The sequence below is a fragment of the Meriones unguiculatus genome, chromosome 1 (genome assembly GCF_030254825.1).
Source record: "Meriones unguiculatus strain TT.TT164.6M chromosome 1, Bangor_MerUng_6.1, whole genome shotgun sequence".
Lineage (NCBI taxonomy): Eukaryota > Metazoa > Chordata > Mammalia > Rodentia > Muridae > Meriones > Meriones unguiculatus.
In genome coordinates, this window is record NC_083349.1 from 111,034,662 (window position 1) to 111,047,653 (window position 12,992).

The following is a 12,992-nucleotide window of genomic DNA, read 5'->3' on the forward strand; positions in this document are numbered from 1 at the left end:
TTACAACACACAGCATACACAGTCCTTAGCCCTAGGAAACTATTAATCCACTTTCTATCTCCATATGTTTGCCTGTTGTAGTTATAAGAAGTGTGGGATCCTGTAATTGGCTTATTTCACATAACATCATCTATGTAGTAGTATGTATCAATGTGTTATTCCTTTCTATGGCCAGGTTAAAGTTTTTCTTGTTTGGCTGTGTCATGTTTTATGTTCCTTTGGTAAATGCATGGTTTCCAGATGATGTAGTTATGTTCTTTTCTAACAGTTCCAAAGTGCATTGGTCCCGCTCTCGGGGAAGGAAGGAGTCTGTTGCTCTGGTCCTTCCAGCGTTTCCTGTTGTGTTGTGGCTTCTGGCCAGGCTGGTGTGTATGGCTGCACTTGTAAAAACTATTTTATTTACGTTTCTTATGCCTCTACCTCCCTTCTCCACCCCAATCCCTTCCAGTACTCCAACACCAGGTAGGAGAGAAAGAAGTGGGAAAGGGGGCAGAGTTCTCTTTGGTTACTTGCTGCTGGTTAGGGTCATTGGGTTCCTTGGGGCAAGTCCAATCTTCATTTCATGATACCTCCAACTTCTTCTCAAACTTCTTCTCAAACTCCATCAACAGCAACCAGGAGCAGCAGGGAGATCAGCAGCAGCCTTCTCTCTCGGAGTTCCCTTTGTCTCTATGGGATTTGGCCTTTATTCCCTCTCCAGAGTCCTCAGCTGGCAAAGAGCCCCTCTCAGAACCCGCACGAGGCAAATAGTTTGCTGCTGTGGGCAGTCAGAATCAGTCCCATATCCTATGTCTGGGATCAAAACAAAAAACATGTTTATATATCATAACTGAGTCTTTAAAGACACCAAAACTTTCCACTACCAGTGTGTGTGCTGGTGTCTTATATGCATTTTCCTGAAGAGAGATGGTATACAAAATCCCCTTTAGGGGGAGGGATCTCACTAAGTAGCCCTGGCTGGCCTTGAACTCAGAGAGTCACCTGCCTCTGCTTCCCAATCGCCAGGCTTAAAGGTGGCTGCCGCCCAGCTGCAGCATCTTTCCATGGATTCATTTGCCACCTGCATATCCTCTTTGGTAAGGTGTTAAGTTATGTGGCCTGTTCTTTTTTTTTTTTTCTTTTAATTTTTTTTATATTAAATACAGTTTATTCACTTTGTAGCCCTCTTTAAGCCAGATATTTTTGTTTATTGTTAAGTTAGTTGTGTACATGGAGTCGACAATCGTGTATCAGATGTAGGTTTTATAAGTATTTTCTCACAGTCTGTAACTTGTCTCTTTTTTCTCTTGACCCTGTCTTTCATGAAACAAATTTTTTTTTAATTTGGTGAGGTCCAATTATGAATTTTTTTCATGGATTATGCCTTCTGTGTTTTAAGTCATTACTTAACCCAAAGTCATATAGATTTTCCTTCTTCGTGAGTTACGTTTTGTGGCTCACATTTGGTACTTGAGCATGATGTGTTTTGACTTAATTCTGATCAGAAATAGATCTGTCTGGAGCAGCAGTTCTCAGCCTGCGGGTCACAACCCCTTTGAAGGTCGAACAGCTCTTTCACAGGAGTCACATGTCAGATATCCTGCATATCAGATACTTACATTAAAATTTCATAACAGTAGCAAATTCAGTTATGAAGTAGTAACAAAAATAATTATATGCCTGGGGGCATCATAACGTGAGGAACCGCGGTAAAGGATCACAGTGTTGGGGAGGTTGAGGGCCACTGCTCTAGAGTCTTACATGTGTAGCTCTCACACATCACAGGACCATCTGTTGTGCTCTTTTGTGCCTGTTCTGAGGCAAACAAAGGTCAGTGGGCCGTTGTGTGAGTCAACTTCTGGGTTTTCATGGGAGCCAGCGGTCAGTGTCTGTTCTCTGGCGCATCCCACACTGTCTTGGTTCCTGTCCTGCAGTTCCATGCTGAGAGTTTTCCCCTTTGCCATACTGCAGTGGCCTTTCTGGGTCTTCTGCCTCTCCACGTAAACTTCAGAATTAATTTTGAATCACTTTTCTTCATCTTAAACAATAACAGGAAATTATGAGGTGTTCTTAAGAGAGAGACTTCATGCTATTGTCAAAAGGCAACAATCACTCAGTGTCTCCAAACAGGTGAATAAGCAGAACTCCCTGGGGGTCCACGCCTTGCTCCATCACTGAGGATGAAAGCCACATCACACATTGGGCATTTAGGAAGCACTAGTTCACGGCACATAGTAAGTTCTAGAATAATAGCTGACGTGTTGTAAGCACTTTTTGTGCAGCACACAGTGAACCAGGCATTTGGGGATGACCGATTGGAGCTCAAGTCCTTCCTGACTCTGTAATATGTTCCTGGTTACCCAGTCTGCTTTTCCGTAACCAGGACCTGCTTTTCTCCAATCCAGAAAAGCAGAACCATCACCAATCGATCTGAGGTGGGATGAAATGAGGGTGATGAAAGGCACAGCTTCAGGTGAATCCAACCACTGCGAAACCAGAGTGAGGAGTGAAAGAATAGCTGAGTCCTAAGCACAGCAGGGTAGGGTGCCCTCCAGTTACAGAATCATGGGCACTGGAAATAGGAAGTGTATGAATATTCCACGGGGCACATGAGAGGTGTGTCAGTGATAACAAGGAAGGATAGACTTATGAAAGCCCTCTGCCCACAGTCAGCACTGTTTGATTGAGTACTGCTGCAAAGTGCTGCAGCAAGAGGCTACAAGGTTCTAACTGTGTGATGGGGTTAGAGGCTGTATAAAGGACCTACTGGGTCACTAAGACACAGAAAAGGTAAAGGAAAGAAAAGGCCATGTTGGTTTTGTTTGCAGTGCCTGAAGATATTTGACATGCCAAATACTTTTTTTCTAATTCCTTTTTCCTTGAGAAATCAGTTCAAGGTCAAACCAGGTCAAGTCTGCATCTGGCACCCAGTGAGTGTGGTGTAGTCCCCACTGCACCCTGCCTTTCCTTCCCAGGAGAGACGCCTGGTAGCTCTGAGGTGCTGCTCAGCCACCCAGCTACAGAATGCCGTCCTCAATTCAAGAGGCTTCAGCGTTACATTAGTCAGAGGCAGCTCACACATTGTTAGAGTCGAAACTTCTGGACTGGGAGCAAGGAAGGAACTACCCCCCCTTGTTCCATCTCCTGCCTTCAGCCTGAATTCTAAAGAGCATGTGGGTGAAGTCCGTGGTGAAACAGGCAGGGTAGGGAGCACACAGACCCTAGCCTGAAGTAACAGCCAGTGCCCTGGGGAGGCACTGGGAGGCTTGGGAGGATGCACAGTGTGTGAGGACTGCCCTTCAGATTCCCCAGTGCCACATAAAAATGTAATCCAAGTGCTGGGGAAGCAGAGACAGGGATCTAGCTGGCTAGGCTAAACTCTGCAGGCACCAGGTTCAGCAAAGACTCCGTCAAAACGAGTGGAGCATAATCAAGGACAACACCTCATATCAGCCTCTGGCCTCCAAAGGTCCTCACGCATGCACACACACGTGCACCCGTCTTTATGAACATGCATTCATAAACCACACATACTTGTACACAGAGAAAAAGAGTTCTCTGTTGCCTTACGATCTTTCACAGCAGATTACAAAATAAAACTAAATTCGATAAATGTGTCAACAAGGCTGCTTCAGGGACGTTCTGATATACTATTATATGGTAATCTTTTTACAGTTCTGAAACATTTCAGTACAGTTGCATCTAAATACGCAACTTCAGGCTGGATGTACAGCTTGGTAGACATCAGAAAGATACAGGAGCCCAAGCTGGTGGAGTACATGGCACATGAATTTAATCACAGCACTTGGGAGTTAAGGCAGAGTGATTAGAGTTTAAGGTCAGTCTGAACAATACACCTAGCCTATGTCTCCCACTCCCCCCCCAAAAAAAAAATACCAAAAAACTTTTAAATTCGTTTTTAAAGGGCTGGGGTATACTTTAGCTGTAGATCACTTGTCTAGAGTATGCGTGAAGCTGCAGGTTTGGGTCCCACCAGCACCAGCAAATAAATAAAAATTTGTTAAAGAATTATTTTAAATTTTCAAAAAAATATGTACCCATCACTTTATGGTAGAAACATACTAGTTGAAGCATTGTTTTTCCTTAATAAATCTTTACCAAGTAGGTACAAAAATACTGTTTTCTATGACAGCGGTTTTCTAGAGCCCTGATAAGACAGACTTATTTGTGCACGAGACAGCCTGCAGAGCGTCACACAGTTAAGTCTTGCGGGTTTTCTGTTGGAAGCTTGCCTCTTCCTAGAGCTTCCACACAGTGCGAAGGCCATTCTGCAATCCTCAGAGGGCTGCGCAAAGCAGAGCGCACAGAGGGCGGCATTGTTCGGTGGCCTTGCTCTCCTCAGAACCGGCAAGGCCTTTCTGATACTTATGACCTAATCTCAACAAACACAGCCTGTCTCAGCCAGCACAGGCTATCCTTTGTCCTCGCCTTTTGGGGGCGTCCCAGGTCTCTATCTCCTTCTTAAGAATCCTTCTTTTTGCTTCTTGTTTGCCCAGGGATTCAGAACAGAAGTTCACAGCCATCACAGTGGGACAGAGTTTTCATTAGCTGTGACTCATAATCTGTCTCCACATCCACCCACGCTGTGAGGGCCTTGTAGTTCAGCTCACTCCAAATAGCTGTCCCGGAACTTTGATCTGCCATTCTTTTCTATCCATTCTTCCTGTCCATCAGTGCCTACGAGGAGATTTCCATCACTTTTTGTGGTCTGTAGGTCAGGGTCCATCTCCTATCATATTTTACCAATCCTTGAAAACCTTCTTGAGGTGCCAGGCACTGCAGATATGGCAGATTATAAAACAGACAAAAATACTGCCCTTTGGCAGTTGACAGCAGAAAATAAACAGATGCTGTATCCCAGGAAAACAAAGTAAGGAGGGAGGAGAAAGTGCTGGGTGGGGGTGGAAGGATTTCATTTTGAACCAGACACTCAAACACATCTCCAGATTGATACTGTCGGAGCAAAGACTTGAAGGGCGCAGGGGAATTTGGGGAAAGGACCATTCCAGGAGGAGGGGACAGCACACCCTAGGACCTGCCATGAGAGTGTCCCTATGATGTTCAAGGAACAGGGCAGTGACCAGTGACCTGGAACAGAGGGGACAGCAAGAGGGGGAGAGGAGAACAAGGAGTTTTGGGGAGCTGTTTTATAACTTTGTCTTTCAGGGGTCTTAATAAAAGGAGAGCCATGATCTCATGTGTTCCAACAGGGTCACCCTGCTAGATTACAGTGAGGGGAAGGGACCAGAAAGAAGCAAGGAGGTCCACTAGGAACGTGCTCAGTGATCCAGGCAAAGGAATGGACTAGAGTGGCTTGAGTCTGGATGGTAATGGATGTGGTGCAAACTGGTCAGATTATGGGTATGTTTTGGCATTAGGGCCAGTGAGTAAGAAGGGTAAGAAGGTCTGTATCCAGAGATCTTAGCATGAGCTGGGAAGAAATGGTGCTGGTAGTGAGTTAGAAGGTGATGGAGGGGGGCTAGAGAGATGGCTCAGAGGTTAAGAGCACTGGCTGCTCTTCCAGAGGTTCTGAGCTCAATTCCAGCAACCACATGGTGGCTCACAACCGTCTATAATGGGATATAATGCCCTCTTCTGGCAATGTACACAGAATGCATACATAAATAAATAAATCAATTAAAAAAAAAAAAGAAGGTGCTGGAGGAAGAGCTAGTTAGGCAGCAATGGTAAGGATGTGGCGTTTAGCGCTGTCTTGATGAGGGAGATCCTGCATAGGCAAGAGAATGTACAGTCGCGTGCAGAGTGTAAATGTGGGAGTGGGCCAACACATCCTTACCCAGATCGCTGAGTCCACAGAAAAGAGTCCCAAGGCCAGAAACAAGACACTCACTCACCATGAGGAGTCCGAATGGCTGCAGAGGATGAGGAAGGGAGACCTAGAAAGGCAGGGCAAGGAGGTAGCACAAAATTAGGAGAGATGCTGACCTAGAGGAAGGAGGGGGTGGGGTGGGACTCTTGCCTGGCCCTGGGAGGATCTACAGAACCGGAAAGAGGGATCCTAAGAGTTAGTGGTGAGTCAGCTAAAATGAGTTCCTGCTACTAGTGAAATAACCACGGGGGACATTAGGAAGCTGCCTTTCTTTCAGCAAAAAATATTTGGGGCCAGCAAGGTGTCTCTGCAGGTAAAGGCATACACAGCAGAATCCTGAAAACATGAGTCCAAAGGAAGGAGAAAAACTAAATCCACAGAGTTGTCCTCTGACCTCTACACATGCATCATGGTATGCATGCTCATGCACAAACATCACACACACACATAATCACAGTTACAGTAAAAACACGTGAAGAGCTGGTGAGACGGCTCAGTGGTAAAGCAGGGCCACACAAGCCGTATGGCCTGCGGTCAATCCCTGGAGCCCACCTACAGGTGGGAGGAGAGCACCAGCTCCACAGAGCCGCCCTCTGCCTGCAGACAGTGGTGTACACACCAGACAGAATGATAATAAATAAAAGGTTTTCATTTGTTGTTTTTTTTTTTAATGTGTGGGGGAATATGTGCATGTGAGTGCAGGTGCCTGTAGAGACCAGAGGAGAATGCTGGGTCCCCTGGAGTTTCAGGCAGCTGTGCACAGCCTGTTGTGGGTGCTGGGAACCCAACTCAGGTCCTCTGCAAGAGCAGCCAGTGCCCTTGGTCCCTGAACCATCTCAACAGCCTCATAAAGAATTTTAAAGAGAAGCACTTGAAAGTAGTGTTAACTGTTCACATTTCCTGTTATGTTCAGTAAATGTTTTCCCATAGACACTGGTATTTGTTGAAATGTGTATTCTCTTACATGTGTTCACATGTCAAGCTTATTAACTGTTCAAACTGCTCACATTGATAATTTTCATTTAAAAGTATTAGCTTTACCATTATTGTTGCCTTTTTTCTTTTTCCTTTTTCTTCTTTTGCAAGGACGCATATTTATTTTCAGAAAAAAATTCCACCTTTTATGTTACACTTTGAGGCTTTTTGTGCATTACAGACAAGCTCAATATTGTCATATCTCCCAGGTGATGGCTGACAGCGTCTCATGTGGATCCTTTGGGATTTGCTTTATTCTATTTTGCTTTATTTTTCTGTTTGATTCTAGTTTTCCAAGATAAAAGTTTTACAGTTTCACACAAGCCTGAAATTCAGTATATAGTCCAGGCTGACCTCCAATTCATCTCAGTGCCTCTGTCTTAGTCTTCTGAATCCTGGATTACAGCCAGGAGCTGCCACACCCAGCCTGGTGATGACTCTGTAGATACGACATTAGTGATGCAATCCGTAAGAGAGAGAACTGTTGTGATCTCAGCGCTGCCTTCCTTTTATCCTCCCTGCCTCAAGCACTGCTCAGGGTGTGCTGTGTCCCGCGTGCTGGCTTTGTCATCGTTTGTGTTTTCTGTCTTTCTTTCTGAGCTAGTTTCTAAACACTTGTCTTTACATCTCACACTTAATAATTCTTAGAGGGATTTAATTTGGTATTTTATCCATTAACGTATTACTTCGGTGATAATATTTACTGTTTGCCTTTGCTTTTTTAAAATCTGTGCGTTTTGGGTGTATTGTATGTGGTGCATGTGTGTGTTAATGTATGTGTTCGTGTGGGTGCGCATGTACACTGGTGTGGAAGCCAGAGGTCAAAGTCAGGTGTCTTCTGTTGCTTGCCACCTTATTTTTTTGAGATAAGTTCTCTCGTTGTGTTGTGTGTGTGTGTGTGTGTGTGTGTGTGTGTGTGTGTGAGAGAGAGAGAGAGAGAGAGAGAGAGAGACTTTTGTACTTTGAGCTCTTCTTTAGTAGGACATGGTTTCCTGGCGGTGAGAGTAACCCTCCCAACACGTTATACACTTTCTTTGGCTGAGCACTCCTGAATTACCACAAGCTGGGGGACAATTTTTGTGTTCAATCAATAGTTTGAGAATTTTTAAAATCCAAGTTTTGGTGATGCTTAAGCCAACATCTCCATTCTTCCCCCAGCAGGGACAAAGCCGTTTCTTAGTCCCTCATTCCAGTAGAAGGATTTATACCCTGTCATCTCTAATCCCCTGCCAGACCCAGGCAGAAGCCAGCTACAGCAAGAGCACAGAGAGAGCAGCCTACAGGCTCTGCCTCTGTGCAAAGGTCAAGGTGAAAGTGCACCTGGGAGCAAATGGCCCAGGCCCAACACCATGTTCTCACCGCTTAACAAACGTGGCTGGTCCCTGGGCTCAGAGCACCATACCTAGTCTGATACTTAGACCTGTGTTAGACATAGACCAGGGGGCCTATCACTTTATGGACTAAGGACGATACGAGCTAGTTTATATAGCATATTAAAATACAGGATCAGGGGCCGGAAGTGTAGGACCAGGGCAGAACAAATGCTACCACTACCCACAGTGGCCACCGACTGTGGACACAAACCAATAACAAGGAGCCACAGAGAAACAAGCCTGGGTATCAGTGGGACGAAGGATGGGAAAGGATTTTTCCCCACAGTGGTGCCCCTCGAGCCTCACTTTGAAGGATTCTCTGTGGGAACCAGACTGTGAAGGAGGAAGGAAAGGCAGAACTCCGCAGAGCTGCAGGAAGACTGTGGGCCACACTGTAAGGATGAGCCCCAGGCAGGAGGTGGGGGCAGGATGGGGGAGATGGCAGAGCAGTCAGTGCAGAAGCTAGGAAGCAACCTGGAGCTGGACAGTGGAGACCCTGGAGCCGTGCTGCTCAGTTAGAACTTCATTCTGTAGTCAGTGGGAGCCATCTAACATTGTGTGAGGAAAGGAACATTAAAAAATGTATATATATATATATATATATATATATATATATATATATATACATACAGTGGCTGGCTAGAACTGTTCAACAGAAATAAGGGAGTAGCTGGAGAAGCCCCATATTTAAATTTTTCCAGTAGTCATATTTTTAAGTAAAAATACACAAAATTCCAGTAGTATATAATCTGTGTATCCAAAATATCATTCTGATATACAGTAAGTTTGGTTGGTTAGCTAGCTGGTTGGTTGGTTAACTGGGTTGTTTTTGAGAGTCTTACTGTGTAGCCCAGGCTGGCCTGTTAACTCCAGATCCACCTGCCTCCATCTTCTGAGTGTTAGAATCACAGAATTCCACCAGCATCTGGCCAATATACTACTGATGCAATATTTTAAATTTCATACTTAAATATGTCTTCAGAGTCCAGTGTGTGGTTTACATCTGCAGCACCTCTTTATTGGACAGGCTCCACTGGATGGGTTCAGGCACACGCCTCGTTGATGAGTATAGGGACAGGGCTTCTCAGAATCAAATAGGCTGATGGCACTGTGGCCCACGAAGAGCAAGAAGAAAGCTTCCCCCGCAGTGTGGCCAGATTCCTGTGACCTTACAGGACAGGAATGCTATCTCCTATTTTGGCCTTTGCCAGTTCAGGAGAAGCAGAGAGCTTGGCAGCAGACAGAGGGAGACATTCAGAAAGGAGGTACCAGGAAGAAGAACATCGCAAAGGCTGAGAAGGGACACAGCAAGACTCTGAAGGGGCAGCATTTCCGAGGTATCAGTGCAGGGGCAGGTGGAGGAGGCTGTGAGCTTGAAGAGGGCACTGAACCCAGCAATATTGGGGTCCTTCCTGCCTCCCCCCCGATGGTGGTGTTAGCACAGCTAAAGAAAGGAAAGGGAGTCACAAGTGTAGACCTTCTGGTGACTTTGTCAATGACATGAAAAGGAGAGATGCTGGAGAGGGAATAGGGCTGAAGGAAATGTGCCAGTGTGCTTGTCTTTACTAATGAGCAGGAGGGACATCTAACTCTTTATGGCTAAAAATGAAGCTGTGAAAACTGAATATGGGGTGGGGTGCATCTGCAAGAGAAGACCAGTTAAGGATTCTGGCCCTACAGAGAAATAGGATTTCTGGTACCCTGACCAGAAAAGAAATATGAGTGAGAGAGTAAAAGGCAGAAAGTTTAGGGGAGACTGGCCCCCTGAACACAGGAAGTGAATGGTCAGAAACCGAACCAAGAATAGGATTCGAAGGGCCATTGGAATGAAATGCAGGGGGTCAGGGTGGTGCAGTGATGAGTCAACCCCACCCTCATCCTTGCGAAGCATACGCCATGTACTTGTCAATGTACATGGATGCTGCTTGAGGCTCTTCCTGAGGCTCTAAGCTGTTCTAGATAGGTGGTGCTGGTGCATGTTAAGGGAAATCACTGAAAGTGAGATACAGGCACAGAGGTACAAATGCAGTGCTCTACAGAATGTGTCCAGGCTCAGGGCTGGGGCTGGGGCCCAGTGGTAGAGTGCTTGCCCAGTGCGCACAGCCTTCTGCATTTGAGCCCCAGCACCACAGACTCACGCAGACTCATTTTAATGATTATGTATCCACCTTAATGACTTACAAAAACCCACAAGTACACTTCACTCTAAACATGAGTGAATATAAAGAAAAGCGTGGAGGGCTGGTGAGGCCGCTCAGCTGCTCAAGGGGGCTGCCCAACCAAGCATGGCAGCCTGAGCTCAGTGTCCAGCGCCCACGTGGTGGAAGGAAGAGCCAACTCCTGAACGTCCTCCAACTTCCACTCTTGTGCTGTGGCACACGCATACACAGACACACAATAAATAAATGTACAGTGTAAGTAAAAATTGTTTAAAGCTAGAGGTGGCAGCACATGCCTTTAATCCCAGCACTCTGGAGGCAGAGGTAGGAGGATCTCTGTGAGTTCAAGGCCAGCTGGTCTACAAAGTGAGTTCCAGGACAGCCAGGGCTACACAGAGAAACTCTGTCTCAATAAAACAAGGGAAAAAAGGAAGAGAGAGAGAGAGAGAGAGAGAGAGAGAGAGAGAAAAGAAAAAGAAAGAAAGAAAGAAAGAAAGAAAGAAAGAAAGAAAGAAAGAAAGAAAGAAGGGAAGAAAGAAAGAAGGGAAGAAAGAAAGAAGGGAAGGGAGAAAGAAGGAAGAAAAGAAAGAAAGAAAATTTTTAAAGAAAAGTACTACACAATAGTAGAGATTGAATGCAGATATTTCAAAAACTCCCAAACAAGGAACATGAATGACTGAGGTTATAAAACACCATAGGCCCTGGGCTGGCTCAATGGTTAAGAACACCCACATGGTGGCTCACAGCCAGCTGGAATCCAGCTCTAGGGGATCTGGTGCCCTCTTCTCATTTTGTGAGTTCCAGGCACTCACCTGGTATACAGACATACATGCAGGCAAAACACCCATACACATAAAATTTGATTTTTTTAAAGTAACAGGTGCAGTAACCTCATCAGAGGTTCTGATTGCTTCCGGCAGTCACTTGGCCATGACCAGTGTCTCTGATGACGCAGTGAGTAGCACTGCCCATGAGCCGTCAGCCACACTTGTCCTCCATGCTAGACACAGTCCAGTCACGCCCGCATCCAACTGGTCTTCATGTGTATATGCTGCTTGCAGTTCTCCTTGGCAGACAGAACAAAATTCAGTGCTCCAAAGTTGGCAGTTTGAGGATGACAGTAGCACTGTGGTTTCTGGTTGGCAGCGCCCCATGTCACCCACTAAATTGAGCAATTTTTTTTAAATAAACCTGTCATTCTTGCCTGCAGAATTAGAAAAAAAACTGTCCTCACTAAACCGTATATTAGCCCAAATCTGTACAACACACAAACACCCGTACATGTGCACTGTTGGTTTCTTTCTTTCTTTCTTTTCTTTTTTGAGACAGGGTTTGTCTGTGTAATCTTGGCTGTCCTGGAATTCACTCTGTAGACCAGGCTGGCCTCAAACTCACAGAGACCCACCAGCCTCTGCCTCCTGAGTGCTAGCATTAAAGATGTTCACCACCACACCCGACCTCATGAGAGGGTGGGAATACAGCTCAGTGGTAGAGCGCTGGCCTAGCATGCACAAGGTCGTGAGCTCAGTCTCTAGTCCTGCAGTGGAAAGAGGTCAGAAAGGGTGTAAGCCGCCTGAGTGCTCGCCAAGGTCAGAAAGGGTGTAAGCCGCCTGAGTGCTCGCCTCATGGGCACCACCCTCCTGGTCCCCCCCAGCAAGGAGGAGGAAGGAGTTGGATCCCTGTGTGCTCTCCCTCTGGCCAGCGCTCTTTCATTGCTTTGGGCTCCCTGTGGGGACCTCTGCATCCTCCACCACTGTCTTCATACCCAGCCTGTGCTAGGGACAGCTCTCTGCTGCCTCAGGGGAAGAACACTCCACACTTCATTGTCTTCTCCCAGCTTAGCTCTAAAAATGCAAAACGAAACAAACGAAAGTGTGTGTGTGTGTGTGTGTGTGTGTGTGTGTGTGTGTGTGTGTAAATCAGGGGACAACTTGTGGGAGTCAGTTTGTGTGTGTGTGTGTGTGCGTAAATCAGGGGACAACTTGTGGGAGTCAGTTTTCTCCTCCTATCATGAGTTCAAGAGCTCAAACTCAGGGCATCAAGCTTGTCAGCAAGCACCCTTACCTGCTGAGCTAGCTCCCTGAACCCAGCTTTTTCCCCCCTGTGATTTTTTAATTTTCACTTATTTATTATTAGCTTACAAAGAATTATTTTTCATTATGGCTGGAAATACTTTACTGCTGCTTCACGTGGCAGCATCCTGGATACCATTTAGAGGGAAAGGGAAATTTCTTAAGCCAGTTCAGTTTAGTAGCATTTATTTCAGCAAATAACCACAAACTAAAAATGATTCCTGAGTAGCATTTACCAGAACTACTGAGACTTTAGCTAGCAATGTTATCCAATAACATTTATCTGAAAACAGAAATGAGGTCTACAGAAAACAGCTACAGTGGTCATTTGGTTACAGTTTAATTGGTGATTGGGCTGGAGGGATGGCTCAGTGGTTAAGACACTGCATTCTTGCAGAGAACCTGAGTGCGAATCCCAGCATCCACATTAGGCAGTTCACAACTGTGACTAAAGTTCCAGGAGACTTTACATCTCTGTGACCTCGTTGAGTTCATACACATAAATAATGGGGAAAAAAGATTTAAACAATAATAATCATGAGTTAATTGACCACAGGGCCTCCTGCCACCAGCCAGAAGCCAG

At 45.7% G+C, this 12,992-nt stretch overlaps 1 protein-coding gene across 6 annotated transcripts in view; it reads left to right on the plus strand.

Annotated features, from left to right (window-relative positions):
- Positions 1-12,992, plus strand: part of Itsn2 (intersectin 2) — a 114,368-nt gene that overhangs the window by 85,510 nt on the left and 15,866 nt on the right. The gene's annotated exons all lie outside the window — the stretch shown is intronic.